This window comes from Schistocerca serialis, chromosome 1, assembly GCF_023864345.2.
Source record: "Schistocerca serialis cubense isolate TAMUIC-IGC-003099 chromosome 1, iqSchSeri2.2, whole genome shotgun sequence".
In the NCBI taxonomy this organism is placed as follows: domain Eukaryota; kingdom Metazoa; phylum Arthropoda; class Insecta; order Orthoptera; family Acrididae; genus Schistocerca; species Schistocerca serialis.
The window spans coordinates 819,274,028-819,286,853 of NC_064638.1; positions in this window are offsets into that span (position 1 = coordinate 819,274,028).

A 12,826-nucleotide genomic window follows, 5' to 3' on the forward strand; every position below is an offset into this window, starting at 1 on the left:
AATTTCCTTAAAGCTACAGAGCAGTCTCAATGTGCCAATGTTTTCAAAGATATTTGAGGCACTGTCACACACACAAATAAGCATGAACTACGAAAAACACAATCTCATAGGTAACAATCAGTTTAGTTTTCTCAAGGGGAGAAATACAACAGCGGCCATTTAGGAAATTATGGATTAAACTTTAAAAGCTCTCCAAGACAAAAACATGATATCCCTAGCATTATGTCACCTAAGCAAAACATTCGATCGAATTTTTGCTGAAATTCTACTAGGGAAATTGGAGTTTCGTGGTGTGTGTTTGCTATGATGAATTTTTGTTTAAGTAACAGAAAACAGTTTTTCTCACTCAAAAACGTTGAATTCCTCTTCAACAGAAATCAGCACAGGTCTTCCACAAGGATCTGCTCTCACACCCTTTTCCTTGAACGCAGAAATTAATGATTTACTAATAGCTCACTTTGTGATATGTTGTACTAATTATGCAAAACTACTTACCACATATCAGAGAATTTTATATCTGAATAGGATAACAAAAGAAACCCTTGATACGTCTTTGGACTGGTTTACGACTAATAAACTCCAGTGTATTCTTTTAAAAACCCAACAACTCCTAATGTGAATGTAAAATGAAGTAGAAAATAAGCCAGTAAAATTTTTAAATTTTTAGATAGCTTCAAACTCTGCTTGGAAAACATATCAATCAGATAAGTGAAAAAATATCTTGTGTGTAATACTTCACTTTGACACTTGTGAGCTTGTAGTGAGCTTGGATTGCCTTCAGGCATATTTCAGACTATTCCAGCCACATATGAAGGGTTTATTTCAATAGTGGTACAAGACCATTTTTGTTCATTGTGAGATACAGAGTCCTAAAGTTAAATGAGAGCTGAAAAATGTGCAGTTGAGATACCAGAAATATTCAAGCATATGGCTTCTTGCTAGAGATGAACCTTTCTTTCTATTTGTTTGGATCATTAATTTCAGAAGCATTATAGGCAGAAAACTGGAGGTAACAGGCTTGTACCACTATTGAAATAACCCCTTCATATAATGAAGGTTTTCACAACCGGATGGTACTGTTGTTGATAATACTTCCGGGTTATATGGCCGTGGTCCATGGAATTCTTCTATTCCTAACGTTTTGTCCAATACTACATTGGACATCTTCAGAGGTATGGTTGGTCCTGCTGAGTCCTGCCGACAATTACTGAGCCGGCAGGACTCAGCAGGACCAGCCATACCTCTGAAGATGTCCAACATAGTATTGGACAAAACGTTAGGAATAGAAGAATTCCATGGACCACGGTCATATAACCCGGAAGAATTATCAACAACAAGCCCTTCATATGTCATATAGTCTGTATGCATAGGAAGACATCTTTCATGATGAATACTTAAGAAAAACGAAAAAAACAAAAAAAATCTTGCATATAATGTATGAAGCAGGTAATATGAAGCAATGGTGTCCTCTTTTTTCCAGGCTCAGAATACTCACAATTATAAATTTATACATCTCCGTATCCTATATTAAAGACAATATTTCAGAATTCACTGCTATGGAGGAAATTAATGAACACAATACCTGAGCTAAGGCTAATTTAGGCACACCAAGACACAGATTTGCACAAACTTGTTATTTTAACATTGTGAACCCACTCAAAATTTTCAACAAATTATCAACCTATGTTGTCTATGGACCTGCTTTTTTTTAATTAAGTGGTACAGCTAACTATCCTATCACACATTTTACCATATCAAAGAATTCTTTGAGATGCCTGAGGAGGACATTTAATAAATTTTCCTGCAGTTTATTGTATTATTATGTACTGTGGTTATGTCTGCTGTATTTGTGTCCTGTAAATTATATCCAGTTATTACACAGGGGGTTTATGATGAACAATATTATCGCATAGCTTATTGACAGTAGTTCTTAGAAATTCCCCTGTGGTGTATTTTATTATTGCTGTGTTTAATATGTATTCTGTACCTTATTGACATTAGTTTATTTTATTATGTTGTGTGTATTACTACAGCCTGTATTATAGTCCAGTTATAAAACCTGAGGCAAATCTTGCACTGTTGCAAGTTGGCCACAAATTAAATGCATGTTACATGTGTGTGCGATAAGAGAAAAGACCGCCAGTAACTTATTTCATCACAGCAATTCTTCTTGCTCCCATCTATATAAGGAACACTGACGTAGAGGGAACAAGAACATTTAGTGTGGAGAACTGAACATTAATGACTTATCTTAAAGCCTGAAAACAAGAGAGAGTATCTCCAATGTAAATTACAAAGTTTCACCACGACGGTCTTTACAGCACAGAATAAGCGAGTGGTCAGCGCTCTGCTAGGCAAATGAGAAAATCTCTCTAACACTGGTAATCAGCAGAAATCGCCCGTTACATATGCGATCTGTACTGGTCACCACAAACCTATTATTTTAAAATGATCAGTAGTGAATAAAAATTCTTGAGTGTTGATAAGGCAATTTACACTGGCTGTCACATCATGTCATGGACCCGTCACATCAGGATGTATTCACACTGTCGGTCATGTCACGCCAATACTGAACCATGAAACTGAGGTTGTTAGTTACCATTTGTAATACAAAAAGTTAGCATATGATATTGGCGTTGAGGAACTAACAACAATGAACTTTCTTAACAGCCAAAGCAAACTTCATAACATATGTTCTTGATCAATTTTGTGTGGTACAGTGCTGAGAAGTGAAACAACATTTCAAAACTTCGACAGTTATTTGGTAGCCAAAATATGTACACATAAGCATGTCAAATAATATTTATGAGGAATAAATAAAGCCTATATGCCTTACCTATTATGTTTTTCTTTAATTAACAAATCAAGTTATAAATTACTGTATTTTTCCTCCAACAGAGCTGCTTTTTCCACTTAAAATGTTATTTAATGAAAATTGCTGCATTAATTTGTGTCATTTTTATGCAATGTGGATGTCAGCTCTATTCTGTTATGATCAAACCTAAACAATTTTCGCTTTCAGATACCTGACCTCATATGTAGAAGAAAGTTCAACAGAAAGATTTGCGGTTTGCCACGAAAAATAAGCACAATAATAAAACTAAACATTTAGAAGAAAGAAAAGCATAAAATATACTACTTTATAATGACTCATTGTGAGTGTGGACGATGACACTGTAAAAACGTTCTTCTCCAGAAACCTTGACTTACGTGATATAACGTCACAGTATGAGTGCAAGATCGTGTGCTGATTTAAAGTTCTAGGTTTGCATATTTCACTGCGTCATTTCTGCATAATCTTTCATTGACAGCAGTAGTACCCATTTGTATTGTGATATCTTGTGAGTTTTCGAACACTTGCGAGTGCTGCGATAAACTCGTACTATTATCGTCAGTATCAGGCTTGAACTTAATTATATTCTTCTAAAACTTTTGAGAACAGTTGGCCTATCCTTATTAAAAACAATCATTCTCTAATTTCTTTGTACGATTACACGAGAAATAGATTATTTTAGGAATATTGAGCCGGTTACAAAACTATATTTTTGTAAGATGTCGGTACTAGAGTTTTGGATAGATAATTTATTTCTTATCAAATCAGCATTTGTAGTTCACAGTTCTGACAAAGAATACATCATGTCTGAACTTCATTGAATATCAACGCAAATAAACGTGCGGTTTTGAGAATTTTCTAGAGCTACCACTGTCCTTTGCATAATCTATGAGCAATTTGTAGCAAATCGGTGTTTGTCATTTAGTTACTGTAGCAGATTTCCTAACAAACATATTGTGTTAATGTATTTTTTCCTTTAAGAGGAATAGCCCTACATATTATCTGCATTATCGCAAATTATCTCTGTTTTCGAGTTTGCTAACAACTATAATTAACCTCAAAAAGTTTTAGGAAACTCATAGTTCTTAGCACAGGTTTATGTATTCCGTTAATAGAAATTTCGCCTTGTGTGTTAGTTTCAATTTTTGTAAGTCATTATAAACTTTTTAGCTCAACAGATTCAAAGAAATCAGTGGGCTTAATTTCAAGTTATTTTTTCACTGCCTTATAATACATTGCTCTAGTCAAAATGCAGCCCCAGTGTGAACTCAGGCTGAGTTGGTTGACGTTTGTAAGCAGCTGACTTTCGATTTATCTACTGTCAAACGACTGGCAGCTGCTGCGGATCGATTTCTTGGAAAAGCTCCCAAGAGTTGTGTACCTGTGATACCTGTACCGAAGGTACTGCAAGTACTATCCTCTCCTGTGGATCCTGTCTCCTCTACAGAAAGTACAAGATCTGTCATTATTCGTCGCCTGCCTGCGAGCGACGTGTCAATGGCAGATCTAGGCGTCCTGTACAGGATGGGTGGGATGAAAGAGGACTCAGGGTGTTGTACCAATCCCCATAACCAATAAGTTTGAGTGTTGTCTTTCACTGAAACTGAAACTGAGCCAGTGGGACTCGCTTCACCCGTTTTTGGGAAACCTTTTTTGTCCAGTGTCAGGAGAAGTCAAATGCAAAGTGTAGGGGTCTATTAATCATTGGCAGTTGAAACATACAGCCAACGATGGTACCCCTTAGGGAAATGGCAGCAAGGGACAGGAAAGGACATCAGATGCACTATGTACGTATGGCTGGGGGCGCCATTCAACATGTTGGAGAGGCTGATCCAGCAGTCATTGTGGGAACAGGGTGCAAGCAACTGCAGATTGAGCCACATGTTGGAAAAAATGCCTGTCGTCTGGGCTCTGATGTCATTGTTGGGTCATTCCAGCGATGGGTAGGGACGGTCGAGAAGACCTGCTTTGCACATGGAGATTCAAAGAAGTTCACTATTTGTAGCCATTGTCCTCAGAACTGATCATGTCCCTTTGGTTCTGTGTCGAGCTGAGGGACTGAACCAGAGACTTCGACAATTCTGTGACAATCAGCGACTTCCTGGACTTGCGCCATTGGGTTGAGAACTGTAGGGTCCCCATAAATGGGTCAGGTGTGCACTGCACATCAGAGGCTGCTACTCAGGTAGCTGACTGTATGCGAACCATGCAAGGTTTTTTTTTTAGATTAGGTGATTCTCCATCCAATCCAGATAATGATAGCTGTAGGAAACCCAGAAGTATCAGTGTAAGATCGATAGAAATGCCTCCCACAGGTAAGAGCATTAAAATCCTAATGGTTAATTGCCAAAGCATTTACAACAAAGTGCCAGAGATTGAATCGCCCATGAAAATCAGTGAAGCCCATCATAATACTAAGTATTGAAATATGGTCGAAACTCGAAATTGATAGCAGTGAGATTTTGGGGGAAAATTTAATTATATATCGAAAGGATAGGCATATGAGAAATGGAAGTGGTGTATTTGGCAAAGTAAACAAGAAAATCTGATCCACCAAAATAGAAACTGAAGCTGCCAGTAAAATTTTTTTGGGCAAGACCCAGTACAAGGCGTGGGTATGATATAATAACTGGATCCTTCTATCTGCCCACCAGACTCATCTCCTGATACAACCGAAACTTAAGAGAAAATGTCAGTCCACTTGTACATAATTTCTCCAGTCATACTATAATCATCAGTGGAGACTTTAATAATGCAACAGTTAATTGTGAAAATTGCAGTTTTGTTAGTGGTGAGTGTGATAAGACATGCTGTGAAACTTTATGAAATACCTCCTCTGGAAACTACCTAGAACAGATAATTAGACACCTCACTCATGATGGAAATATATTGCATCTAATGGCAACAAATCGACCTGACCTCTTTGAGGATGTCCATATTGAAACTGGTATCAGCGACCATGATGTGGTTGTGACAACAGTGATTACCAAGGTACAAACAAGCAGCAAAATATATATGTTCAGTAAACTAGATAAAAAATCGGTAGGGTCATATCTCATTAAGTAACTTGAAACTTTCAGCAGAGGGCAGGAGCATGTAGAGGAACTCTGGCTCAGGTTTAAAACAATAGTTGACTATGCACTGGACAGATATGTACCCAGTAGTACCGTTCATAATGGAAGGGAACCTCCATGGTATACAGACACTATAAAGAAACTTCTAAGGAAACAGTGGTTATTGCATAATAGGTGTAAAACAAAGCATGGACCTATAGACAGAGAGATACTGCATGAAATGCGTTTGGTTGTGAAGAGAGCAATGTGTGATGCTTTCAATGAGTGCCATAGCACAATACTGACAAGTGATCTTTCAAAGAACCCCAAGAAAATGAGGTCATACGTACAGGCTGTTAGTGGCACGAAAGTTAGTGTCCAGTCCCTAACGAATAAGACAGGAATTGTAATTGAGGGTATTAAAGTTGAAATGCTTAACTCCATTTTCAAATGTTCCTTTACAAAGGGAAACCCAGGAGAATTGCCCTAATTTAACCACTGTACCACTGAAAAGATGAAATAAGTAAGTATTAGTGTCAGTTGTGTAGAGAAACAGCTGAAACTGTTCAAACTGAGCAAAGCTCCAGGGCACATTTATGATGTAAAATCTATTCTGAGCTCAAACATAATGAGCTACCTTAAACAGAATGATCTCCTCAGTGTCAACTGCATGGATTTCGAAAACATCAGTCATGTGAACCCCAACTCGCACTTTTCGCACATGATGTACTGAAAGCTTTGGATCAGTTAGATGCTGTATTTCTTGATTTCCAAAAAGCATTTGTCTCAGGACCACATCCTCGCTTATTGTCAAAAGTACGACCATAAGGATTATCAAGTTAAGTTTGTGACTGGGTTGAGGACTTCAGGAAGGACATAGTATGTTATCTTGGAAGGAGAGTCATCATCAGATGTAGAAGGTACTTCAGTGGTGTCCCAGGGAAATGTGTTGGGACCCTTTTGTTCATGTTGTATATTAATGATCTTGCAGATAATATTAATAGCAAAATCAGGTTTTTTGCAGATGATGCAGTTATCTATAATGAAGTACTGCCTGAAACAAGCCGTATTAATATTCAGGCAGATCTTGATAAGATTTCAAAGTGGTGCAATTTGCTTTAAATGTTCACAAATGTGAAATTGTGCACTTCACAAAACAAAAAAACGTAGTATCCGACGATTATCAGCGAGTCACTGTTGATATCGGCCAATTCATACAAATACCTGGATGTAACACTTTATAGGGATGTGAAATGGAATGATCACATAAGTTCAGTTGTGAGTAAAGCAGGTGGTAGACTTCAGTTTATCGGTAGAATATTGGGGAAGTGCAATCAACCTACAAAAGGAGATTATTTACAAATCACTTATGCAACTGGCTCTAGAATATTTCTCAAGTGTATGGGACCCATAACAGATAGGACTAACAGGGAATACTTAACTTATACAGAAAAAAGGGCGGCATGAATAATCACAGGTTTGTTTAATCCATGGGGGAGTGCCACAGAGATACTGAAGGCACCACACTGGAGAACTCTTGGAGACAGATGTAAAATATCCTGAGAAAATCTATCAACAAAGTTTCAACAATGACTTCTGGAGGAATATAATATGACCTCCTATTATCGCTCACGTAGGGACCATGAAGATAAGATTACAATAATTACTGCATGCAAAAAGGCATTCAACAAACATTTTTCCCACTCTCCATAGTTGAATGGAATACGAACGAATCCTAATAACTGGTGCAATGGGATGTACCCTGTGCCATGCAGCTCACTGTGGTTTGCAGAGTATAGATGTAGCTGTAGATACATTGATGGCATGTGTGACTGTCCCCATATAAAATGCATTGTGAAATGTGGTGACATGACATGACATGATGGGCAGAGTGAATTGTCTTTTAATCAGTGCAATTCGACTGTTTGTCTTCATTATGGCAAATAAGTCATCCTTCCATTGCAGCTTGCATCATCAGGATATATATGAGAGTGATTCTCACGGTGCTTTGCATGACATGTTTCATCAGACAGATTAATCTGCAGCATATGTGAAACTTGAAAATGAAGTTTCTTCATGCTGTGCTGTTGACTCCACTACAATTCAGTCGTGCACAAACAACATGCAATGACTTTTGATCTCCTTGGTGATTTTGGTTACCCAAACTTCTCAACAACAAGACAATGCCCATAGACTACTTCCAGCCTACGCAGCTTCGCAGTGTTGGATTGTATCGGTGCACCCCTTCAGAAACTCTCTAGCTGCATCTGTTCATCACTCTATGTGGAACTCTGCCAGCTAGAGAATGCAGGAAGGTGTTTCATTCAACACATGTGTGATGCGTGGCTGCAGCTTGTGCACATTCTTGCTCTGCGCTGCTTTGACTTGTCATCACTGATAATGACGTAACCGAGCTCTCTTGTTTTATTCTTTTGTTCTCAAACACTCCTTGTTCTCCAGTTTCCAGTGTTTTTTTCGCAATGTGTTTTTACTGTATGCCTTTCAGTTTATTCCGTTAGGTATTGTACCTATAACTGACACATGCCTCTCGACAGTAACTTTTTACATATGCCTTTCATGCAGCCTGTTTCCTGGTTCTTATTTTCCGTTATAGTAGTCCAGGATAGGACCACATTGAGTCCTCCCCTTATATTGTTAGATGACCTTATGATGCCGTTTCTTGAGTAAACTCCTGAGTTAATAAAACAGACTGTTTTTAATATTAGCCATAATAAGGTTGTTGTATCATCATGTCATGATGGAAAGGAATAATTTTCATCGGCACAGGAATTTCGTATGCTACCTCTTTCAGACCATATGAGCCAGTACATCAAAAACAAAATCTTTGTTTGGAATATGTAGAAGAACATTTTCATTCCTAGCTTCCATTGTTCCACCTGGAACACCCAGCAGCATGGTTCACAAATGTTGACTTTGTTCTACAGAGTCATAAAGTTTCTGACAACACATCCAAGTTTCTTGCCGTATTGATCAATGTAGGACAGCACGTCCATATCATCAGTAACGTCATATTAGCGTCCCCTGCTAACTGAAAATTCGACACTGCCATAGAGGCATAACTTTACAGGCTCGCAAAAACACCAGAGCAACAGTTGCAACAGGTGATTTACAATGACACACTGGAACACAGAATGTTATTTCAACTCTGGAGACATCTCCACATATCTATCACCTCGTTCCTCATGCCACAGATATGCTTTGGGCGTTATGACTCATCAAACTACTATCATCGATCCAGATGACAATGATATCACGTGAAAATTGAACAATGGAAAGCAGATTAGTTCTGGCTGACAGATATTTTTGCGATTCTGCAACAAAAACAATACGCAAATGTATCAGATAATAATGGCCAATGCCAGTACATTCCTGAAACATGACATCGGCAGCAGCCGTGGGCAGCTGACACGATTTTAGCGGTTACCGACCTGCACAGCAGTGACACCACTAGCTCTCACCATGAAGACACTAACCTTCGCCCACCCCCAACAGACACATCTCTGCTTAGTGACAACATTCCATCGACAGACATGCCAAAGCGATCCTGGCTGTGTTAGATTCACATTCGCTTTGGTGAGAAGGTGTATAACTGCTCTATGTCTTGCAACCAAACCCACAAAAACCAAAACACAAAAACCATACCAGTTTTACCAGATACTACGTGACAGGAGTAGACTCTTTGCACTAGATCACTTAACTAATCAATACTTTCTGATCAGCACTGGCTCGAAACAAGCACCATCCCGATAAGAGCCTGTCAAAAGAGCTTACTACAGTGGCCATCCAACTACGAGCCGCGAACGACCCTCCAACCAACCATTAGTGGAGAATTTGTACACAGTATCAGTGGTGATCCACCACTACATGCACAACCAGTTTCAGATGACATCAGCCTGCAAAAAATCTTCAACATGTGCTATATACAACCTTCATCTACAGCTACTCAGTGGCTGTCAAATGTTAGAATCAGAGATACAGAACACATGGGTTAGGCATCACACATTCTTTCCTGCAGCACATCCAACAGGAGTAGGCCAACAGCCCCAGCATGACTAATACCAGTGAGACAGTTACTGCCATGGCGTCAGCAACAGATACACATACAGTCGGGGAACATGGTAATGCATGAGTCACTATCAACTCATGTCATTATGATGAATTTTTTTCAGAATGCACACACATCCTCTGCTTGTGGTACCTCTGCCCACAAGTATTCTAGTGTGACATCTCAACAGAGACATATTTTCCTTGAAACTTCTTATAAAATCATTGCTACACCAGGTTGCATGTTTGGGAGCCAGTTCGCTTGTAGCTACAAACTGTCCAGCAATGTCGAACCGATCACACTCAGGTCAAAATTGTCAGCAGCCAGATTCCTTACTGTCACAGCTCCTAGATTGTAGCAGTCATCCATAGCATGGAAACAGAGCCTGATGTTAGATATCCATTACCCGTCGCATGTGTAGTCCAGTGTCCCACTGCTACAAATCAACACAGATCAACAGTCCCTCTATAGCTGTCATCGGCGACCTCCAGCCAACCCCCAGTATCACGTGTACTGAACGAGGTGGGTATCATGACACCATGTTCTTTTTCCTCTCTTTGACCAAGAAATAGTCCAGCCAAACCCCTTCCTAGAAGCCATCCATCCAGAGCTGGGTTGGTCATATGCATACACAGTGAAGCACCAAAGAAACTTGTATAGGCATGTGTATTCAAATACAGAGATATGCAAATAGGCAGAATACGGCGCTGCGGTATCTGGTGCAGTTCTTAGATCAGTTACTGCTACAACAATGACAGGTTATCAAGATGCAAGTGAGGTTGAACGTGGTGTTATAGTCGGCCCACGAGCGATGGGACACAGCATCTCTTAGGTAGCGATGAAGTGGGATTTTTCCCTATGACCATTTCACGAGTATATAGTAAATATCAGGAATCTGATAAAACATCAAATCTCTGTCACCGCCGCAGCCGGAACAAGATCCTGCAAGAACAGAACCAACGGTGACTGAAGAGAATCGCTCAACGTGACAGCAATACAACCTTTCCGCAAATTGCTGCAGATTTCAATGCTGGGCCATTAACAAGTGTCAGTGTGTGAACCATTCATCGAAACATAATCGATAAGGGCTTTCAGAGCCGAAGGCCCATTCGTGCACCACTGATGATTACACAGCACAAATCCTGGGCCTGTCAACATGGACATTGGACTGTTGATGATTGGAAACATGTCGCCTGACTGGACGAGTCTCATTTCAGCTTGTATCGAGCAGATGGATGTGTACGGGTATGGAGACAACCTCATGAATCCTTGGACCCTGCATGTCACCAGGGGAATGTTCAAGCTGCTGGAGGCTCTGTAATGGTGAGGAGGGGGGGGGGGTGCAGCTGATGTGATACAGGACCCCTGATACGTCTAGATGCGACTCTGACAGTCGACATGTACATAAGCATCCTGTCTGATCACCTGCATCTATTCAAGTCCATTGTGCACGCCGACGGACTTGGGTCATTCCAGCAGGACAATGAGACATCCCATATGTTCAGAATTGCTGCGAAGTGGGTCCAGGAACACTCCTCTGAATTTAAACACTTCCACTGGCCACCAAATTCCCCAGATATGAACATTACTGAGCATATCTGGGATGCCTTGCAATGTGCTATTCATAAGAGATCTCCACCTACTCATATTCTTACGGATTTATGGACAGTCTGCAGGATTCATTGTGTCGGTTCCCTCCAGCACTACTTCAGACATTAGTCAAGTCAATGCCACATCTTGTTGTGGAACTTCTGAGTGCACGTGGGTGCGCTACATCATATTAAGCAGGTGTACCAGTTTCTTTGGCTCTTCAGTGTACATGAAGATGGCAGCAGCTGCACCCTCCGATGCCCTCCCCCCTTCCCCCTCCCTCCAGTGCTCCACACTCACAGGGTGGGGGGTGGGTGGACCTGTTAAGTTCTCTGTGAACAGTTGTCTAGTGCTTACATATTCGATTTTTATCTTTGTGTTGTTATAAATTGTATAATGATGCCCTAAATCTGAATTCACTTCAAGCATTTTCTCCATGAAATTACACACACACACACACACACACACACACACACACACACACATCTTTACAGGCTCTCCATCCTACGAGCCATCAGGCGTATTTTCTCTGGCGTTTTGGCCGACATTCGCTATTTTGTTTTGCAATGTGTAGCTGGAATCAGGGCAAACAAATAATGCTCATCACGTCTTTCAAGTAATGCCCAGTGTCGACAGAAACCGTCGGTTTAACTCTGATTACAAGTAGAATTACTTTTAAACCATAATTTTACATGCCCAATCAATAAAGCGGTCCTAACTAGTGTAGTGAGATATATGAGAATTATCAATGGTTAAAAAAAATGCGAAGAATAACCAGCACTCCAGGAGCGAAATCGCTACTTTGGTACAAGCAGACTGCTACCATTATGTACCAGCTATACTCATTCCCTAATGGAATATTGGTTATTCTTCATGTTTTAATGCTCCTGTTAATAAATATGGATAAAGTAAATATTGCACTAGATTAATTTGGGACCACTCTATTGAATGGACATGTAAAATTCTGTTAAAAACCATTTTGTTTGTAACAATAAACAAACCAATGCCTACCTCGACTATGGACGTCACTACATTACAAGAACGAAATTGAAATATTTTCCAAATATCAGAGAAAATACACCTAACAACTCTTAGGAGTGACACCTGGCATGTATAGAAATAGGTATATGTAAATGAGCTTGTGTGTATGTTCAAAATCCCCATCCAAACCACTGCTTAGATTTCAGTTAATCCTGAACACATGCCACTTGCTATATTTGAATCAGCACTATGGGGTTGGAATCTCATAGCTCTCACAGGAGCAGAGGTGCAGGTAAAAACGGT